General features: G+C 39.9%; 2 long non-coding RNA genes across 4 annotated transcripts in view; both read left to right on the forward strand.

Annotated features, from left to right (window-relative positions):
• Window positions 1–8,849, forward strand: part of LOC103474944 (uncharacterized) — a 13,472-nt gene extending 4,623 nt beyond the window's left edge. Inside the window, exons 2-3 of one of the 2 annotated variants that reach the window (XR_535261.1) lie at window positions 4,793–5,072; window positions 8,488–8,849. This is a non-coding gene — a long non-coding RNA (uncharacterized LOC103474944). The remainder of the gene's footprint in view (window positions 1–4,792; window positions 5,073–8,487) is intronic. The other variant, XR_535262.1, reaches the window with a different exon arrangement.
• Window positions 8,850–13,843: 4,994 nt separating this feature from the next.
• Window positions 13,844–15,642, forward strand: LOC103474945 (uncharacterized). 2 transcript variants are annotated; one of them, XR_535263.1, is made up of 3 exons: window positions 13,844–13,928; window positions 14,996–15,322; window positions 15,443–15,642. It is a non-coding gene; the product is annotated as an uncharacterized LOC103474945 (long non-coding RNA). The 2 variants fall into 2 exon arrangements; XR_535264.1 differs by having other exon boundaries at window positions 13,847–13,928; window positions 14,999–15,322.
• The last annotated feature ends 7,598 nt before the right edge of the window (window positions 15,643–23,240 follow it).

The following is a 23,240-nucleotide window of genomic DNA, read 5'->3' on the forward strand; positions in this document are numbered from 1 at the left end:
ATAATGTTTTTGTTTTTGAGCCCAGAATTAGCCTATATATATTTCCTGTTATTTACATTTTTGAGTGTGAAAATTTCAAAATAAAACCATATATGAAGAAATGAAAGCTGTGGTATTTAATCAAGGATGAAAACAAAATAAAATGTTATCTTTGCTGTTCAGCTTTGCTATTTTAAAACCCCTCTGTTAGTTGCATGCGTGTGCATGTGTATGTGTGCTCGGCAGAGGTTAAAGGGAGCAGAGTCAGGGAGAGCTGGACGTCTACATCAACTCTTTCTGCAAAACTTTTTCTCTTAAAGAAAGAGTTAATCAACCTGAGCAAACATATAAAATCATGAGGAGTGGATCTTGCAACAAAGTATATTTGTGCAGTCAAAGACCTTTAGAGTGATGTGGTGAGGAGGATACGGTAGTATAGCTTGTGTGTGTGAGCTGCACCTGTGTGAGAGCTGTTGTGGCTTTGGGAGTGGGCACTCAAGGCCAGCGTTCCTCTCCTACGCCTCCTTATCCGTGTCTTTGAAGACGGGCGAGGATGGGAGAAAAGGCAGACAGAAGGTCAGAGAAGACGCAGCGATATGAGGAGTGAGGGGGAGACGAGGAAGAGAACAGAGGAGGCGTGAGGGCGGAGGAGGGCATGGTGACATTACCTCCAAGGACCTCGGCAGCTTCTCGGCGTAGCGAATCTCAGAAAAATAGTCCAGACGGCATTGGTTGGAGGAAAGATTAACAGTTTCAAAGCAACAAAAAAAAGTATTTTCATCTCTTCTTCAGCAATTTCCATCCATGTCAGATATGCCACGCTGAAGTAAATGTATATGCTGCCATCTTTACCTAAGTTTACAGATGATTTTCTTTATAGATATTTATGTATTTTAATAAGACAAATGTTTGACATTCACAGCGAGGTATAACTACTGAAGAAATTCTGATAAAGTGTGTGTGTGTGTGTGTGTGTGTGTGTGTGTGTGTGTGTGTGTGTGTGTGTGTGTGTGTGTGTGTGTGCGTGTGCGCGTGTGTATGCATGTGCAGCTGAGGTCAAAGGTCAGTGTCAGGGAGAGCTGGATGTATGAACGCTGATGGCTGTAAGGTTCACCTGCACCTCCATTGACCTCCATCCATCTGTTTATGTTCACTGATTCTGGCTTCTCAGAAAGGATCTATGCATACACACACACGCATACGTACACACGCATACATACGCACACACGTGTGGAGAACACTATAGATGTTTTACAAAAAAACTGATGTAAAGTTTGACTGTGAAATTTAAAAAATGTGTTTGAAGCAGTGAGAGTTGGAGTGCTGTTGTTTTCCTATGACTGACAGAGCTGGGACGTTCCTCTCGACTCTGATTGACTGTTTCTGACCAGGAACGGTGCGTTTCTGCAGGTGGTAGCAGGACCACAGAGAGCTACAGAGCTTATACAGCCAGCAAAACTGATGAAGTATACAGTTCACAATTAATTGCAATTATTGAACTAAACAAATATGGCTTTAGTGAAATAAGATAGCACATGTGAACATGTGCTACATTACCAAACCTTGTATTCATGCATAAAACCTTTTGATATTTCTATTTTTTAGATTTAGTTTGACACCAATCTAATTCAGGAATAAAGCTCTAGTAAAACAGAGAAAAGCTAAAGGTGAAGCGCAGTGCTCATGATGTCACTCTGCCAGGGAAATCTATTATGAACTCATCTAACTATTAACAACAATTGATGATTTGTACATAAGGAAATGTCTTTTATGACCCAAAAAGTGAATGTGGAAATGAATGTGAAAAAAAGTATTCATCTAGGAGGTACTGAGAAAGAAATGTATTCCTATTCACCTGAATCACTTTGTTCCTGTAATGCTTATATATGTGCCGCTCACACCCTCCCTCACAATCTCAAGAGTATTGGTATTGGCTGTTCTAATGATGGAGAAGCAACCTTAACATTACAGAAAAAACTGCTCCCCTCAACCTCCCCCTACATCTATTTGCTCTGTCTTGATAGTGCAGAAGCAGCTTTCTACTGCATGTAAGAGAACCACAACGGTTGGATATTGGTGGATTCAAGGGTGTAAAAACAAAGGCTATAAAACAATAAAGAGAAGTTTTAATTACATCCAATGAAAGAAAACAGGGAGTAGTGTCAGCAAAGACCCCAATAGTAACTGTATAACAATAAATACATTTCTAAAATTGAAGTCAGAGTCAGAGAAAATTCTTCTCATCAATAAATACTTTGAAAAATAAAAGGTTATTTACATTCTAGCATGACTATAATCCCATCTTAATTGTGAAGCCACAACTCCAGTATATGAGAACTAAACCTGGAGCTGTTTGAGCTAAATGGAGTGAGAGCACACACTCCCACACCACCTCTGTCACTGTCTTGTTATTTTTATAATTCAAGATCTGTGTGGAGAGTAGACGAGGTGACAGGGGGAGCGTGGCACTGATAAGGTAGCTAATACCCAGCTTTTGATGAGGTCAAAGGTCGACTCCGCTTTACTGCTGGTATTTAGGGTGCCGTGTGTTGTTATCTGGGGAGGGAGTGAAAGGATTTGGGGGTATCAACTTGTAGATGATTGGGGGAGGTGACTTGTATGATTTTATACTTGCCATTATTTTTGTTTGAACCTTCAGAAGATAAAGAAAAATAGTTCTCATCACTGATGAGGAACAGAATCAGCATCCCACAGGAACAGGAAATCCAGAGGGATCAGTCTTCTGATCCGCCCCAGCACTCAGACAGTCCAGCACACATGTTAACACACACATTTGCTCCCACTAAATCAGCCTGTTGATTGAGAGGGCTGCTAATTTTAGCAGCGGAGCGCCCTCCCGGCTGCAGACTGGCAGCCCCTTTTTTTTTTTTTTTGCATGTTCGGGTCCAGTTAGGAGCAGGCGGAAGAGAAGGCGATTAATAACTGTCATGTCTGTCATGACAGAGCAACGCACAACAGAGGGGAGGGTCCGGGGCACTGAGGCTACAGGGGAAATGGAGTTACACGCGAGATGCTAACAGCTCCTGTTGTTGTTGTTGTTGATGTTGTTGTTCAGGGGGTTATGCATGCTAATGCAACTGTTAGATGAAATGAACTGTTGAACTGTCAAGGTCAAAAGTTTGTCTCAGGACACGATTACAAATTATCTACAGCTAGACACATGCGTTATTTATAGTGTGTGTGTGTGTGTGTGTGTGTGTGTGTGTGTGTGTGTGTGTGTGTGTGTGTGTGTGTGTGTGTGTGTGTGTGTGTGTGATTAAATGAGATATCTTTGTATTGCAGATTATTACAAACAACATCTTCATGTGTTTCAGTTGAAGATACTTTAGAGAACCAACAATGTAAAACCCCCATAACATATTTAAAACCAGCAACACAATAACTCTTATAACTAATATAAGAATGTGTTAAGCCAGCAACATGACCACCTTCATTATATTTGTACAACATAAGTAGGTCCCAGGAGCGTTGTTCTCTGAATACATCACTAAGTGATCCAATTACTAAAATAATTTCCCAGTAATTTCTTCCTACATTCAATTCTTTCCCACTTACGTTGATAAGAATGTTAAAATATGGGAAAGCATTATGTCATCATTGGCCATTATTTGATTATTGGTTTGCTTGCACAAAAGTTTAAAATGCATGGCAGCCATATTGGATTTTAACGTTGGGGACGGAGAGAAACCTTCAAGTTTCTATCAGAATTTCAAGTACTTATTTTTTTCCAACTTCTAATTTGAAATTTTCAATTTCTGAGTTAAAATGAAACACATGTATGTTTTGTTTTTGCTAGTTTTTTTTAGAAGAAAATTAAAGTCCTGTTGTGCCACTGTTTTAAAATGCCTTTTATCAGACAAACAGACATTTTCTGGAAAGGCATATATTTTTTTAGAAAAAGCTTAAGAAGTATAGTTGTAGAAAACTGACAGAACTTTACGCTCTGTTGTGTTTTCTGACCTTTCCTGCTGCGTTGTCTCCAGCAGCGCGCCGCATTGGAAGTCTCACCACTAGAGGGAGTCAGGTCAAAGTGTTTTCTTTCCTTATTTCTACAAAAAGCAACACACTACTTCCAAGAATGATTGGAAATATCAGTCATATCAATCGAAATATATTATTGTAAAATTGTATTTGCTAAAATTTGCTTGATCCCTGATTTAAAACAACTCGCCTCAGAGTTATTAATCAAAATCTCTCTTTTAAGATAGTTAAAGAAGTACATTTCTCAGATTAATCATCGTGTTGATCACGTTTTAGCTGAGATAAATCCATGCTTTTTGATATTTTGGGGATTTCTCTTTTTTTAAGATTTTTCAGGATTTCTGAGGAATTGTTATGCGATGATGCAATCTTTTCCTCTTACTGGTTTTGAGTAAAACATGTTTATATCAGTTAGTAAATCTTTTTATTGTAAACATGCCCAGACACTTTACACCCATGTGTTTAATGCTTGTCAGTGCCGTGTAGAGCAGAGGGGCTCAATCTTATCTGGCAGCCAATTTTAGAGATATTTAGACATGTATGTCAGCACTAATTGCTTGGCTGCAGTTGACCTTGTTCTTTTTGATGATTACCTCATCAGCGTCTCTTCAGTCTGCAGCAGGTAAACTCTAAGACTGGAAAAGCTGTTGAGGTGTGCATGATAGAAGCATATAGATGTTTGTGTCTGTGACAGTGACCTCGGTTTGCCTACAGCACTGTGTGTTTTCAGGCTGTTCATCCCAACCCAAGTGGGAGACTCCGGGTGTTTGATGTGGCTGACACTTGCCTCCTTTTCTCTGTCTGGCTACAGATCAGTGGCCAGGGCTTGGCTGGGACGGCCCGGTTGAGATGACCGTTGTAGACGACGATCAGCTGCCAAACCGCCAGCTCTGGTTCCCTTTGGTCACATGAGCTGGGTCACGTGAGCCATTGGGGGCAGCCAGTGGTGCTGCTGGCCTTGCCTCTTCATGCGGTGGGAAAACATTCCAACAGCTGGCCTCGGACTGTTTCAGAAACATCTGCAATGTTCGGCACTGGTGAGAATCCCCAACTCCCGCTGCTCCAGAACATGACCTTATGATAATAAGTTGGTAGGTAAAAAACTGCAAGGCCCATAAGTCATTCTGAAAATTCATGTGATAGTGTGGAGATTTTAGAGTTGCATTGTTTCAGCAGGGTTAAAGGAACAGGGTTTCTCCCTTATCTGACATCTGGGTGTGTGTGTGCGTGTGTGTGTGTGTGTGTGTGCGTGTGGGTGTGGTTTTCTTGTGGCATTATGTGTGGTAAACCCCTAATAATCACTGCTCACAACTAAGTATATTAAAGAAACTTCAGTGTATTATACATCACATAGCATTGTTCTACAGCACAAATATGGAAATACTGCTTCATGGTAGATTCAACAAAATACAAAGCAGGGATTAATTTAATAAACATGTGGGACCATTCAGTATCAATCCTACTGCATTTTATTTCACACCTAGATACCAAACATAGAAAATATAGACATTAACTTTAAAACAATAATTACTATAAAATATAGAATAATTAAAACACATGCAACATTTACACTAGAACCTGTTGTTATATTTGTGGAGTCTGAGGTTTTGAAGATGCAGGTCGTAGATGTTTAAGTAGCTCAAATGAGAAGAGATAAACAGATATAAATATTACTGATAATGAGCCACAGTATACTGATAATAAGCCACAGTAAGCTTACTCTGTTTCAGTTTAAACACAACAGCAAAGAAAGACTGAGGTCAATTTTAACATCTGAAATTGCTTTTTAATTTTTAAATTTAAGTCTTTTTGTTGTCTATTAAAATTAGGACTTGACAACATTATATTTATTTTATGATTTAAGACTAGATGTAGGTTTAGATGTTGATTATGATAATATTGCTATACAACATAGGCCTAAGTATTATCTTTTCTTAGTTTTGAAGGCCATGTTAGATGACAGTAAAGTTGTCATTTTGTGAACTTGTCAAACTGTTCAAGCCGTTTCATTATTATTATTTACCTTGTCCACTACAGAAGCCACATCTCTGATAAATATTTATCAAAAATCTTATCACGTAGATATGTTGCAAATTCTCATCAACCTGTTAACCTCACCTTGGTTTCATTAATTTTTATTTTGATCATGGTCGTATTTCAATAAAAATGGTTATGGCATAATGAGAACAGCCTCCTCCCCCCTCAGCCTCAAATGAGATCTGATTTTGGATTGTATCATCCAGTTCTGGTTCTTGCAGAAAAACAAATTTCTCTGTTCTTACAGAGTACGGATTGGTCTTTAGCAAAAGCCACATCTGTGGATGTATTTTGAGCCAATAACTGAAATTCACTGATTCCTTCCTTGCTTACTCAGCAAGGAAGGAATCAAGGAAGCAAGAACTGAGATTTGTGGGCTTTCATAAGGGGTCTGTGTGGTAGACAAGAATGTGTTTTGGTGCAAAATGTGTGTATTAACGTCAGAACTAAAGGAAAAGACATTGTCAATATGCTGGCTGAACTTAATATTAGTGTTTTTCATTCATGTTGACATAGGCTAAAATTACTCCAAAAGCGACATCCATCCATCCATTTTCTTTACACCCTTGTCCCTCAGTGGGGTTGGGAGGGTTGCTGGTGCCTATCTCCAGCTAGCGTTCTGGGCGAGAGGGGGGGGTTCACCCTGGACAGGTCGCCAGTCTGTTGCAGGGCAACACAGAGGCACACAGGACAAACAACCATGCACACACACACTCACACCTAGGGGCAATTTAGACAGACCAATTAACCTGACAGTCATGTTTTTGGACTGTGGGAGGAAACTGGAGTACCCGGAGAAAACCCACCATGCACAGGGAGAACATGCAAACTCCATGCAGAAAGACCCCAGGCCGGGAATTGAACCCAGGACCTTCTTGCTGCAAGGCAACAGCTCTACCACCTGCGCCACTGTGCAGCCCCCAAAAGTGGCATAAAAAAAGTCAAATTACTGTTTGAAAACGTTCTCAGGAACAAGATTGTATTTGTTAGCCACAATCTCTGGTTTCATGGAAGTAAAACTGAAGGATTTGGCAAAAACCTGGGAACACCATTCCAGCTGTTAAACATAGAAGTGAAAGCATCATGTCGTGTGGGTAGATTGTTGCATGAGAATCTACTTCACAAAGTAGATGGCATCCATAAGAAAGACTCAAATGATTCTTCTAAATGGACAATAACTCCAAGGATGAAGTTTATATTAGCTATAATTTGTCAATTAGGCCAACATTTTGGAACGGCCATAACAAAACTGATTTCAGTCTCACGTAAAACATTTTAACCAGAGTTGAGAAGGTGTGTGTGAGAGTAAAGTGGCCTAAAATCTAACTCAGTTAGAGGGAATGGACCAAAGTTCTTTGAAACAGAAGCTCTTGAAAAATATTCTCTCTCAATGTTCTGACCGTTAGTGAGTAAAGATCACTTAATCCTGCCTTACCTAAAAATGACAGAAGTATTTTTTTTGTGATGTCAGACAGGTTGTATCTCTTTTTCACACTGGAACTGGAGACAGCTGGTTGATAAGTACTGATAGTCAAAGCTTAGTGTTGGACACAAATGAAGAAGCTAAAATGCTTGGCAGTCAAAGATGTCATCCTAATAGGGATAGAAATCCAGAATGTGTATGTATGCATGTGTGTGTGTGTGCGCGTGCGTGCGTGTGTGTGCGTGTGTGTGTGTTTGCATGTGCACACGCACCCATAGCCTTTGACATATTGTTAATTTGAAGAATGTTTGAAGTATGATGCAACATCAGCTGCTCTCACTTAACTTTAAGCCTATTCCTCTGAAAACGACCTCCTTCTCGAATTACCAGGGAGAAAACCCGAGTACCACGCTGTGTGTCAGTTATGGAAGGGGGGGGGGGGGGCGCGAAAAAACGCTTTAAATGTTTTGTTAATGCAATTTAACTTGAAGCATTTGACAGTTTTCAAAGCAGTCATTAAACCGGCTATGATAACAATTTCGGGCCATTCCTAATGTGGAATAGATAATATCCATATCTGTTTTGGAAATTTGTGCGTGGTCAGTGAGGCAGTGTCTCCAGTCGGGGACTGTTTTAAATAATGTGGAGCTTTGTGCACGGTGTCTTTGTTGTGATCTGGATGTTAGCGTATAAGTGGATGGAATGGAACTGTGTTTCCAGAGTATTCCAAAACCTTTTGGTGGAAATTTGAGGTGGAAATCATTTTGTTTCCTTCAAATTTCATTTGGTTTTATTTTTCTATGACCTGAAAGGGAGGATAAACGTTTTCATCTTTTTGTCATGATGCAATTTAAAGTTTGTTTTTCCTATAACACCCCATCTACCCCATTGTTAGGGGAACGCTATGACAAGCTGAAATCCAGCATTGGGGAGTAAAAGAGAGGTGTGAGTGCATACTCTGGCCCTGACTCACTGAAGATTTTGCTTCACTCACTCTCTCTTCTTTTATTTGTTACGTGACCTGCTGTTGCTCATTTATCTTTCAGGGTTGGTCTCTGCCCATGCTCATCGTCCCACCAGTTCCTGTTGGTACTCTGCCAGTATCTCAGGCTTTAACACTTGACTTTCCGTTGGAGTTCTACGTGAGCTACTGGATTTCCACTGATGCAACTGATAAACAAGAGAGGACAGGATTCATGGCGCCTAACGTGGCTGGTGCTGCACAAAGGCAAAGGCAGGTAGAACAGCTCCAAACAGTTGAGCTGCACGCTACGCTGGTGTAATCATGGCAGAACAGAAACACTGCATGTTAAATCATCTTACAAGTGCTATTTTTTTAATGTTATGTTGGTTGCTGCATGGTAGCATTACTACATTCAATAAAGTAGCAGTTTGCATTTTATGGACATTTGGTATTGTAGGTACTAAATAAATACCTGCAGTGGCTTGTATAAAGAGGACAACAAAGGTTCAAGTTGAAGATTTCTTTTAAAACAGGGATTAGAGGAGAAGCTATGAGTATTCAGTAGGCAACCTTCTGTCTCCAGAAACAGCAACTTATTCTCAATGAAAAGTCTAGCCAGCAATTAATCACAATCACTAGGTTTAAAGATTTCTTGGTTCTGGACAAAAACCTTTTCACAACCCTCTTTATGTCTGTTAGTTTTACTTCAGATAGCTATTTAACACAGAAGATAGTAACAGTTCATGGTCTCTTATCAATATAGTTGCTGGTGGCATACATGCTGCAATGTTTCAGCGATATGTCATAACTGAAAGAGTAAGTGATAAGGTCTAAATCCCATAATGTTATTGTAGTTCTACCTACAGCATTGCTTTTTAAATACAGTACTCCCTTTCTTTTCCTTTTGCGAGTTAGTCCAATTAGCCTTAACACAATTCGAGGAATGTTACTGAGAATGTAGTGTGGGCCAGCAAAGCATTTGGTGTAAATATCTGTCTTCAAACTTAGTGATTATCTAATGATATGCTTTGGCCTTGTGCATTGAAGAAAAAAACAACATGTTTTTAGTTAAAATGAAGGCATTGGGTGAGGTAAGTGTCCAACCAGAAGGCTGTGAGGCAATTTCTAAGGTACAAAAAGAAAACAATTCTGTTATATTTACTTTCTTTAGTAAAAAATAGAAACACAGTTGATAAGTATAATAAGACTGGAAAAAGATATTGTTTCAAAAGAACAGGAATAAAAAGTATCGAGATACCATGAAACTTAAAGGAAAAGACCTTAACTGACAATCCTCATTTTTGTCAATTGTTTATTTTATTTTTTTGTATTTTGCCAATCTTGTTATTATTTCAACATTTATGTTTGTTTGTTTCTTATTTTTAACACCTTTTAAAATGATTGACGGTGTAAGACGATCAAATTGATCAAATCCCAAGTGATTTTGTGTGGTCACCAGATTTTAGGTTGTGATGTCCAGTAACTTTGTCAGACCTGATCACATTTTTTATGAACCTGATCTCAGGTGGAATCCAGCAATACCTCCAGGCATTTCTGCATGACACCCCGAGTGTGTTTTAAAGAAGGCGACAGATGCACAACTATCAAAGTGATGCACTGAAGACAGCCTTAGCTAATACTCTGCATCCTTTAAAGATGAAAAGTTTCCTAAATAGTAATATTAATATTTTTTTAAATATTTTTAGGAAAACTGGAGCTGTGTGGTGAAATCAAATTAAATTGAAATTCTTCCTGTGGATTTTCTGCCTGGGGCAAGCAGGACATTTGTAGGTTCTCATCAGTAAACTGGGCTTCGTCCCATATTCCAAAGACTCTGTCTGGTTTAATTAGACTTGAGTGCGTGCGTGCGTGCGTGCGTGCGTGCGTGCGTGCGTGCGTGCGTGCGTGCGTGCGTGCGTGCGTGCGTGCGTGTCCATGGTTGTTGGTCCCCAAGGTGTCTGTGATGGACAGGCGGCCTGTCCAGGGTGTATCCCACCTCTTCACCCTGACTGAACCAGTCACAACTCTAAAATGATTAAATGAAATTGATAGATAGTATTAATAATAGAGAAATAAATGTCTAGCATCCACATTGCCATTTGTATTGTACAGATTGTCAATTGCTGACCAGTTTCTCAGCATTATTCTGTGTGCAGTATTATTTAATTTAATGTTTTTATCTTTGACCTCTCACCTAATTCAAGTAACCTAGGCACCCAACTTTTTTCTTGAACTCTGAGCACAGGCCTTTAGCCTTTGGATAAGCTTTGATGAAAGCTTTGTGATATAGGAAAAGGAAACGGCACATGTTTAGTTTGTTTTACAAGCCGCTTAATGGATTCCCGCCTATACATGCATGTGTGAACGTCCGCTTCCCTTAGCCGCCGCATCGGCAGCTCTGACACGCGTGACCACGCACAAGCACCCTGCCTGGGGACAGGATGGGCACCTACACAGATGCCCCCAGTGTTGAGGCCGAGGCGGTCCAAAGTGTGGGATGATGTGGGCACTCCGGGCACAATGGAAGGATGTGGTGTATTGTTCAAGTTCATGGGGAAACTGAAAAAAGGCTGCTTGGGTGTGAAAGCCAGGATTTGACGCATGTGACATGTCTGTTGATGGACAGTAGTAAAACCAGAGAACATGGAACCTAAACTGTGAAAGTATAGTGTATATAGCAGCATTTTAGTATAACATAAATAAAATATGGTCATTTTAAAAAAGGTTTTTGTGGATATTTTTAAGAAGAAAACATCAGCTTCTGTGCTAAAATCATTGGATTCTTTGAGAACTCGTACTTGCGACCGGTTGAGCATATTTGAACTTTTTTTTTAGCAACCATGCATAATTGGCCAGGGGAATAGCAATAAGAATGTAAGCTGGAGTGGATCACAATGCAGAATATGTCACAGCCAATCAGGCGCCTCAGTCTCAGGAAGACAGCCAATCAGGTCATGGCACTTCAGGTTCCCAAGAGACCAGTGAACTCTTTCCAAAGGACGTTTCTGAGGAGATCATGAACTTTTCCCTCCGGCAGTTGTCTTTGCATATAGAGTATTTTCTCTCGTAGGCGAGTACGTCTCTCTGCCAATTTTTATTTTGCATCATGTCAAAGAAATGTTTCCTCTGATACAGACTCTCATTTCTTTCCTTGTCTCTCTGTCTCTCACTCATTATGTTTCTATCAGTCTTCACTCATTCCCGCCCCCACTGCAGTGATGGGAAAAGAGCAGGAGCAGGAATGTCTGTCTATGAGTCCTGTTTAGTTAGACAGGTCATATAACACGACAACGGAGCATTCACATGTGTCTAAGAGCTGAGCCAGTTACAGCTATTTATATTAAAGACCCCAAAATGAGCAGCACTGGGGCTTTGAGCCTCCATGGTTGCATTAAGTGAAATAGAATCACCCTTTTCCTTGCCACTCAGCACACTTTGTTTCTGCCCACTCACTCTATTCTCACTCTTTTCACCGTTTGCCCTTGACATGCACTAAAATCCAACGTAACTTGGTCATTTAATCGCACTTTTTCCTATTTCCTCCTTTCATCGTCCATTTGCCGTTTTTGAACTTTTACTTGGACGAAACAACTTTTCTTTTTTTTTTTTTGTCACCTAGAACGTCAAAGCAGACGGTAGCATCTACTCCAAGACAAACGTGTGCGCTCAAGAGCTGCCAGTTGTCAACAGGGCCAGGTGTTTTAACATCACTATGAACACCCGTGTCAGCAAATATGTGTTGCCTTGTTCTCTCCACATCTTGCAGAAGTGGAGAGAACATCTTACTATCTCTGTTCAGCCAACATCTGCTCACTCAATTTATTTATAAGTACTTAAAATTATAATTTACCATTTAGATGAACCATTAAATTAATGGAAAAAAGGACAAGTGAACAAACAGTTTGACTTCATCTGATGCAGTCGTGTTTTTATCCCTGCACAAATGGGGGGATGGGGATTCCCTCCAGCCGTCATCTGACGGCGTTAGATGAACGTTAAAACCGAGTATCCATAGACACTTTCACCAATGCTTGTCAGATTGGTGAACAGAGTTCAGGTTCTTTGTGGACTCCACCCCGAAAATGAAACCGCAAGCAATGGATTTGACATAAAGCTGTACCAAATAAAATCACTTATAGTCAACTTCTTCTAATGAAGGGCAATGTTCATTCAAATTTAGCCCGTCCTGGTCACTGAAATCCAAAGAAGACACTATTGGCCAAACAGACCTGCATTAAAAGTTGTTGTTTTTTTTTTTACGATCAGTTGTTGACCCACAACTGACTTACTATTGGCAAGCTTATAAATCAGAACTGTATAAGTATTTCACAGCAACAAAAGCAATTTTCACTCTCTTTCATCTTAAAGAGCTGGCCATGGCTGACTGAAAGTCTGAGAAGAAAGAGCAGGCATACAAAAGTCTGGCACACTGGTCCATCAGTACTGAAGTGAGCAGAATTTGTGACAGCTATTTCAGTGGGTTTGCCGAGATTGTGCCAGTGGCTAAAAATATAAAATCTGAGCCACTGGCACAGTCTATTGGATTGCAGTGAGCAATCTTTACTTTACTTTCTGGCAGCAGAAGCTTCTTCAATGTTTTTGTTCAGTTGAGAGAGAGAGAGAGTTAAACATTAAAAAGAAACATATTTACGACTAAGTTGTTATGATATGCGGTCCCAAGTTAATCCTAATGTCTCATTCTATCCCAACATCCAAGTTGCAACAAGCCCTTACACTCATGAGAGCATTTTCTCACATTTCTCCATCTGCCTCTGTACTGTGCGCCTTAAAATGCTCCCTCACCTCCGAACTCTGTGCGGAGCTCGGTGCGTGCCACTTTCGGTCTGAAAGCCGCATCACAGTGTCAGTCTTGTGCTAATTAATTTTGTCTGTGTTTATACCTGCTCCACTTTAGGTCATTTGGAGAATAACTGCAGTTGCTGTGGAAGGAGGCTTAGTTCATGTCAGATGCTTTTTTTATTATTTTTATCTCACACCAACACTGACAAACTGACACAGACACACGTGCACACAATCATGAACGTACCTTATATTCCTTTCACACACACATACTGAGTTACCGTGACTAATACCGTACCTCTTGGCAGGCACAGGCCGAGTTCAGAGGTCACCTCTGTGTCAATAAACAAGGGAGTATGTGAGTTGCTCTGCCGTGCCTGAAAGCATCAATGCAGCCATCTTTGATTGGTTTAAACTCCACCTAGCATCTCTGTCCTATCTCTTACAGGATGAACTTTGCAAGAAAAAAAAGGCAAACTTTCATATTAATGGTAATTTTTCGTAATTTAGAGCAGTGGTGTTGAAACAAATTTTGCCTGAGTACGAGCCATCAAATCAGCCTTTATTTGAAAATGAAAAGAAAAACTTAAGGATTGATGGAGCTCTTTTTTTTTTTTTATCCAGCATTACTTGGATTTGTCCCCACTCTGACCCTGCTGAGATCAAATCCTTTCCCTTTTAACCTGATGATGACTCTACCTCCAGCCTGCTCCAAAAAGACAGGTATAGTGTTTCTCCCTGAGCCTCACACTGCGTTTGACCCTGCCACATAGAAAACGTTCAATAATGAGCCTCGGCCGGTCGGTGGGGCCAAGTCGCAGCATTTGATCGGGAAATCCCGCATGAGGCCAAGCGAGATGGAAATCTGATTAGTATCCTTGGTGACAAAGCAATAAGATCCACGAGGCTTTGCTTCAATCAGATGTGACAGGCTAAGATTTTGTCCACAGTTCGAGCGCAGCAGGATCAGCCCAGTCTTTAGGGCTGAGTTAGAGCATTAGATAAAGTGCCGTAGAGTAATTGAATGTATCAGCCAAGGGAGTTGGATAGACCTCTGATTCTGGACCGATAACCTGAACCACTTACCTAATTCAACTGTTCCTTATGCTTAGATGCCTTATTGACTGCATTTTTGGAAGCGCACTAAATGATTAGCAATAGAGCTTGTAAATTTTACAGTGGTTTTGAGTTGTTTGCTTATATTTTTAAAGTTTAGGGCAAGGTCAGGCAGGCGGTGGCCAGGAACATCAGCAGTTTGAAAGGGTGAAAGTAGATTCCAGTAGTCAGGAATTTCTAAGCATAACAAACATGTCAGACCTATTTAGCAGGCATCGGCAGGTCACAAGCCAGAGCTGTGAGGTGTATATTGTTTCTGATTAAGCTTTTCTTCGCTCATGGAGCCGCACTTTATAACAATTTACTTTACATCATTAGAGCTTAAAACATTTGGCTTTGCTATTGCCTTAAAAAATAAATCAGGCACTTGGAAGCAAAGAAGGAGAGAGTGCTTCCAGTCTGCTTGTACTGTATCTGATGTATCACTGTTAAACCTGCACAGAATGACCAATGCTAGGTGGCTAGTTATTGTTTCTTTTTCTTCTTTATTTATTTATTTTTTTTAAGTTTACTGTTTTAAACTAATCATGCCAAATGGGAACATTTTACACCAAAACACCTCATCTGCTCTCCTGACTCGAGCATCCACAAAAAAGAAAAAAGGAGTCATTCCGTTGATAATTTTCCAGCCATCTGCGAAAAATGTAACCTTTCTGTCGCTCTCATGATGTCAGCAGGCTGTTGTGTTCAGCGGGGGATTGGGCTAAAACGCTTGTGGCGGAGCCAAGGTAAACCGTTCCAAATGGAGGAGCGGCGCGGGAAAAGGGACACCATCGCAACAAAAGGAGTTAGATATGGATCGTTGGGCCTGTGCACTGGCCACAGCTTGAGGCAATTATCAGTGTCATCTTGATCCAATTTAATCAATCTGAGGGGGAGACTGCGAGAGGTGCGGGAGGGTGCTGGACGGGGTGCAAACGTTGGTCAGATAGCCTGAGCTGACTAAGGACGTTTCTTGCCCTGCACCAACCAGTCATCCTCCCATCAGCAGCTCCACGGAGGTATTGATTAGGATATTCTTGTCCCCAATGCCAGTTCTACTCACTTCAGAGTTATTTCACACCAGAGCTCTTTGATCTATTTCAAATGAACCATAGTTGTTCTCTTTTTTTTTTGTTTAGGTATGTGTTAAAGCCCATAAGAACTCTGGTGTAGGACCAAACAAGCAAACTCTGGTCCACTTGAAAACTTGAGTTTCTGTTCGTAAGTGAACTCTAGCATAGTTTGCTTACAGCTGGAAATCAAATACTCCATTTGGAACCAAAGAGAGGAAGTATCTATTTCATACGCTTTCATACATGTATGTGATCTGAAAACTTAACTGTGACCAAACTGTGTTTTATCCTTTCTTTCTAATCACATCACTGATTCAGCACAAAGCTTCTGCTGGAGTTGCAAGGTTCATTATGTTTACCTCTGTATTTTGATAGGACTCGCTGAACATTTCATTTGTAAAATATTCTAATGTTGAGAAGTCTAGTTAGTAATGAGTGGACAGAATGACTTTCCAACTAACTCTGGACCATGCCACAGCAAAAAGCCCAGTGTTAATTTAACTCTGAAGAGTGTGGACTATATAAACACTGAAAAAGTGTTAATATCAACTCTGTGGGAGTTAACAACATAATTCCCTGTGTTGATTTAACTGGACCATTTTCTCCATGCCATTCCAATGTAACTCTGGCTCTTTTTTTACCTTCATTGACCTGCAGGAAGCTGCACCTTTGCCACCCTCTACATATTTGCATACCATCAACTCTAAGCAGCCTCACTGTCCCTGCGGAAGAAGACATCCCAACAGCATGATGCAGCCAGTACCATGAGTCACCATGGGGAGAGTGTGTTCAGGGTGATGTGCAGTGTTTTTACGCCTTATGTAACATTTTGCATATAGGCCAAAATATCCCAAAGGTTTGGTCTTATCTGACCAAATGTATGACAAGAGCATCTACTTGGAAGTGTTTTGCTCCAACGTGGCTTGTTGAGAATGTCTATCCTCGTAACCTGATCATTTGTAATCTGATAATTTGTTGTTATACATTTTAACTCAAGACTAGGAAGCAAGAGATCAACATGTATCAACAGATTAGAATACATGTGCAGCACAACAATGTGTTAGACAGTTACAGGGGACAAAAATGGACAGGAAGCAAAAGGTTGGCATATTTACCCATAGATTGTCCAGCAGATTGTCAGGATGTGTGTTTGCCTAAGTTGGCGACTTTTGCATCTAACCTAGACATCTGTTTGGGGCATCAGCATTTGCACAAAGATCAGCTTCATAACTATGCCCCCATGATAACCTATGTGCACACAAATGTCTGTTCGAACATAACGACTTCCATTTTATATATAATCTAGTTAATTTGCCTTATCTGCACAATTTTCCAAAAGTAGCTTTTATGCAAACACAAACACAACAACTTCCTTGTTTGTTACGCTCTCTAAGTCTCAGCCTATTTGGCTAAAAGACGGCAACAGTCCAGACATCGTCATCTAACAGCTCACCTTCCGTATGCCACAACATTGCTCTTCGTCAATAGACAAACAAATAAATAAAATGCGCAGCCACAGAAACACAGACACACTCGCTGACGTGCAAGAATGTGTCAAGTCGCATCTAATCACGGCTTCAATCTCCAGGAGTCGGCTGGAATAATTAGGGCTTGGAAAAAGCAATACACAGAACTGGATGTTACTTTTCATCTAAAGCGGGGTCATGTTCCCAATTACACTAAAATGTTGTCATGACATGCTCTCTGTTTTTAATAATAATATTTATATTATTTCAGGTAATAGTTCTAAGCAGAGGAAGAGAAGTTGATGGTCGCTCTGAACAGCAGTTGACATTAAAATACTGAAATAATTCAAGCAATACATACACTGAAAATACTTTCTTACAGCTCAGTTGCAAGCTATATACCATTGCTAAAAAAAACCTTTATCTTTTGCAACCTGCATTATTGATTCTTAAGCCTGTAGTTTGTTTACACATCCCTATTGCCATCTGTTGTCGGCTCTTTTAACAGTTGTTGCTGTAATTTTCTTCATGCCGTCCCCTGTGATGTCGTGGCAACCCTGGAAGCTGATGTGTGAGTTCACAGGATGGTAGCCAATTACCTGGAGCCCACTCCGGTTTTCTAAATTAAAAATGGCCTCCCTCCACTGTTGACCTTGGATCGGCTTTCCCTTTCTTATTATTATTAGGTTATTAACACAAACCCCTGAAAGTATCTTTTAAAAGTCTAAAACAAATTTGATTAGGGCTCTTTACTCGCACTGGTGCAGACTTACCTATCGCTGTCTAACTCCTGTCTGCTCCCTATTACATTCGACACTGAAGTCAGTGAGAGAGCCTGGACCTGAAAGCCTATATCCCTCTGCACACTGGACAAAGCAGGGGGGGTACCAGGTTTGCAGCACATTACCGCTTTATTGAATTAATTACGATAAGGATCATAACTTTAAACGCAGGGTGAGGCACGGGGCGTTCTTCAGCATGGATTGCTCGGAGCAATTTCTCTCCCGAACGGCGGTGGAGGGGTTATTGGATCTGTCAGGTCTGAACTCTGTGGCATGGTAACGAGGTCCATAAGGTAAGCCAAGGCCGGGCACAGTTCGCCGCGCTGATCCCTACATGCCTGCAACACAGGGAAATTTGTAGTACATACTGAACAAATAGCATGCGAGGCGAGGCAGACCGAGGCGGCTGGTGAGGCCTTGTTTTCTTGGCGCCTTAGTCCGAAAGCCCAGAGGGTCATTCGGGGTTACACCCTGGTCTCGCACCGTATACAGCTCCGGTAGATGCAATGGAGCGTGTCATTATATTATAATACTCTTTGAGTGTTGCAAAGATTTTCGTTTTTCTGTTCACTACGCTCTTTAATGGCTTTAAAGGATTGTGGTTAAAATAAGAATTATATTATCCCTCCTGGGTCGGGGGGTTCTAAATTTATCAGTTAGCTGCCAAGACCAGTTCAGTCACAGGGCTATTTTGGAGTATGGCAGCTGTATTCAGGCTGAAATAAGGTAAAAGACAGGCTGTCATTTGAAGTGAAGATGCTACCGAGATGGTATATTTCAACAGAATCACTAACAATATGAGGACCTGTGCATTTGTGGCTTTGTATTTGCTGCATTGTAAGATCCATTTTTCCAACAGATACTACATTGTGAGGATCCTCTGCACCTTATGAGGCCCAAAACCCAGACCCCATAAGAAAAAGTACTGTTTATTTTGTTTACGAGTTAAGTTTAGCATTAATGTGTGAATTGATTTTAGGCTAGGTTCAGGTTGTGCAATGGTTAGGATTAGGTCAAGTGCCATGTTTAGGCTGTAGAAATGAATAAAAAATTTATGAAAGTCAATGCAAAGTTGCTGTAAAGACAGAAAGACCAAATCTATGTGCGTGTGTGCGTGTGTGTGTGTGTGTGTATTACACCATATTCCACCACATATGGTGGAATATGTAACTACTTTTAAAGTAGTTTAACATTTTTACAAAAACATTATAGTGGTTCATGTAAGAGCTATTTTACTGATGTTTACACTGTCTCACTTTTCCGAGAGATAGATCATTGGTGGTGCACCGCCTCCTATTTCTTAACTGAATGTCAGCTAAAAAATCCTGAGCTATTTCTTTACATTCACTGCATTATTTTCACGAAGAAAGAACTGTGTTACTATGCCGATCAAAAAGGCAGGTGTGATTGTGTTTTATTGTTTTCAGCGACCACCAACGCTACCTTTCAGTCATGTACCGGTCATTGGCTGCAGGCTTGTGTGTGCAAGTAGGGCTGGGAGTTAAATATGTGCAGATGTATCATAATATTTTCACTGCAAAGAAAGCGTCTTTGAGGCCCAATAACCTGCAGCTGAATCAGCGTGCTGCCCCACCACGCGAGGACCTTTCTGAGCAACACAAGTATCCAGAGAATGTGTAGAACTGTTCAGAGTAAAGGCTGGAGTGCTCTTTCCCTCCATGCTTTCTCATAGTTTGAGTTATGAGTATTAATCCTCCCAATCATCCTTCCTTACACGATTTATTTATTTTTTTCATTCTACTGCTGTGACGGATCCATCCCGTCTGCATGTTTTCTATTATTTCCAACAGACACATCGGCGGACTACTGATTTGAGAAAACAATGGCGCCAGCAGCTCCATTCATACTTACAGACAAAGTGAGAATCAAGACTGCCAATAGAACAAACAGAGAGGAGATGAGTTGCAGTCACAGGTTTATACAGCTGGCCTTTGTTTAGACGGTTGACACTGCCGGGGGGGACTAATTCCTAATCAAAATACACTGACATGAAAGGACAACTAATAAAACTTCACAATGAATGAAGCTGTTTTAGACGCGTTGGGATATAGTCCACAGGGATTGATTATTAATTTGCATGATCATATTGTTAAAGCTCTGATGTTGCCAATGAGAGCAGTATGAGTGCAAATGAGTATGAAACAAAATAAAGTGGAAATTTGTTTAGCTATGTTTTTACAGGGTGAACGATAACTGTATGCCTGTGGAGGGGAACAGGAGAAGACATTCGTTCACATCCCATCATGTCGTGGCAGTGAATACAGAGTTATATGAGCTTAGTCATGACAGCAGAGACAGAGCAGATCTTCAAGGTCTTTCCTTTTCTGCTGACGAACCACAGAGATGTATCCTAAATTAGCAACAGCCAGTAGTAAGTATTCCTGCTTTTATGATGTCAGAGAAAAAAATCGATGCTCTCTGAAAATGATTATTTTTGTTTCTGGCTAAGGTGTAAGGTAAATCAGCTAATGTCGCTAACGGTTAGCACAGTGGTTATCACTTACTCTGAGAGACTACCTCCCTGTTTTGCATATGGAAACAATTTAAGGGCGTATAGTAAAATGAAACACAATTTTATTAATGACAAAAATTTGTGCAAATAATGTCAGTTGTAATAAATGCACAGATTTAACAGAACCTCTAAGAACAAACCTTGTGAAATAAAAAAAGAAATGCAGGAAAATAATGTTTCGAAAATTAAAGACGATGAAGAAAATTCAAGTATTAGAAAATCAAATTCCTTATTTAATATATTTCATTCAGAGCAAAAGCTATCACAATGCTGTACAACGCTAATTTGCATGTATTTAAGCCATTCTGTAAATTAGTTCATATCACTTAGGGTGCATTAGGCCTTCTGACTCCCAAAGAGTTCTGCAGTCATATATCTTTATTTAAAAAACAACGAAAGTAATGGAAAAATGTCACCAGAGGTAAATTTGCTAACTGAAACAAATATGTCATTTAAAAAGTAAATTAGAAAATTAAAAAAACTGAACCAAAAAAGAATATAAAAAATACAAAGTAGAGTTTAAAACACAGTTGGAGGAGACCAGGGGGCCAAATACAATCATAAAAAACAAATTCATAATTCTACAGAGAGGAACAATCACTTTTCAAATACTTACTTTCCCTTTCCTACACTCAAACATTACTGGAGCAGTATTTTTGGTTTAACAACATTCCATTTAGCATTTGCCAGTATAGAAAGCCCAGACGTGATTTACATTATTTTTTTTAAAAAAACACTCCGATAAGGTAAGGTGACTCCATATCAGAGTGCCGCTGTTTTATGTAGCTAAAAAGAAAACTTTAATTTTTCCTGTTATGACAAACCGAAATGCTCACTGTAAACCGGTTTATTGAGTTAATGTTTGTTTTTTTATGGCAGAGGAAAACAAACGCCTTCTGATCTTTGAAACAACTAATGCAAAAGATTTTGGCCATGGTTGTACCATCTGAATTTGACTGAGGGATTCATCTTTAACATTTGTCTAGTGTGTGAAACTGTTGTGGCAAATTTGTAAATATGCAACGTAGGTTTAATTTTCCCTCTTTAAAAACATCTCAGCATTTTGCAGAATTATGTTTTGGCTAGATTAATATTTGCCATCTGCATTGTTTACCCTCTCTCTCTACTTATTTAAAAACATAACGATATCTTTGAATTGTAACCTTGTTCCAACTCCCAGCCGCCACCACCACCATCACCACCATCACCACCATCACCATGAAGGCTCTCTTTAGGATTTTTAGCACAAAATCTGTTTTCCATCAGTAATCTTCTTCTTATTCATCCCCTCTGAGCCAAACAATTGTATCGTGTTCCCATCTGACCAAAGAATGTGTTCGATGCCTTTCATCTGAACTCTTTTTATGTATTTAACGAAGTTTAATCTGTTTTTTTATTGAATACATTATAAGCATGTTCCTTTTTGTATGACTTCTCACTTTCCTTGCAATTGTTTTAGATGATTATTTAACTGCCATAACATGCTAGTTATCCAAACAATGTGGATCATGACTTAAATTTATTTCACTTTGCATTAGTTACAGATCGGGCAGGCCGTGAGTATGCAGGAGCTGTGGTTGACACTTCGATGATGTCATTTTGCACGTCCTTGGGGCGGCTAGTTTCTCCAAAATCTACGCGGCCATAGTGAGGTAAGGCAATGACATTGAATTCAGATGAGCCTAAGGTGGAACAGCTGTAAGATGAGAGTGCTAAACCGGGGAACTAATGGGAGGAGACTAATTAACAAAGAAAACACAAAGGGAGCATAACTAAACACAAAGGGAAACAAACTGAACACAGCATGAAGAAATATCTACAATCACTATAATAGGATTGTATGTTGGATGTAAGAGCTCAGGTACAGAAGACAAACACACCCAAGCCAAAACACAAATACAGATCAACCAAAGCCTAAACCTAAACTGAGTTGAAAATGCAGAGCAAGACTAGTGTCGTGACGTTCAAAGATGATGCAATTCTTCTGAACGGCTCTTTGCCATGAACAATAGGACTAGTGTCTTAGTTAGGGACAACGTTTTGCTTGCTAACGATGCTCTGCACACACTGCAGTAGCTACTATATTTCTTTTTCATTTAAAAATATATTTATTTAATCTTCGAATAAGTAGTATGAGCACACAGAGTGTATTCTCCTTGCTCACTCTTTGTTTTTGTCACGTAACGGCGGCTGCGACCTCGGCCAAAGTAAGTCGCTCACATTCGCTGATGACAATGCTGTCGAAAACAAACATGCCTGAGATATACAAAAAATTTGTTATTTTCTGAGACACTGAGGACTACTTGCTTATTTTGGCATTTTCTAATAAAATAATAAGGTGCAAGGAAGACTCTCTCGGATTAAACTCCTTAGAAAAGCCTCTGTCTTTCTGAGTCTGGATCTCAGTATCTAAGCAATATCCCCATCTTTAGTCCGACTGATTGCTTTTCCTCTCATTTGCATATTTCTGCATCTAAACCTTCTGATTTCTATATACTGCTCAAAAAAATAAAGGGAACACTTAAACAACACAATATAACTCCAAGTAAATCAAACTTCTGTGAAATCAAACTGTCCACTTAGGAAGCAACACTGATTGACAACAAGGACCCTCGTCGGGTCAATCAGTGTTGCTTCCTAAGTGGACAGTTTGATTTCACAGAAGTTTGATTTACTTGGAGTTATATTGTGTTGTTTAAGTGTTTATTTTTTTGAACAGTGTATATATATATATATAAAATTATTATTATTATTATTATTTATTTATTTATTGATTTTTTTAATTTTAAGACCTTCTTCTTCCTCTCTTGGTCTTTTCTGAAAATAAATATTGCTGTTGTCCTGCCAGTTGTCATGATTTCATAAGCTGGTCTTTTTATCACTGGATTCCTCTGCTTTCTCGTCACTGTTTTGTTTTCAGTGCCTTGATCTTCCACGTGGCTTCTCGGTGGTATTTATATTTTCGCTCACTTGTCACCTCATTATTTGTTGTGCCACGGTACAGTTAATGTTTCTGATAGAGATAGGAGCTGCAAGAAAAGCACCCCTTCAAATGTTTTGTGTTTATTTTGTTATCCTTCCCT

The sequence above is a fragment of the Poecilia reticulata genome, linkage group LG13 (assembly GCF_000633615.1).
Source record: "Poecilia reticulata strain Guanapo linkage group LG13, Guppy_female_1.0+MT, whole genome shotgun sequence".
Taxonomy (NCBI): domain Eukaryota; kingdom Metazoa; phylum Chordata; class Actinopteri; order Cyprinodontiformes; family Poeciliidae; genus Poecilia; species Poecilia reticulata.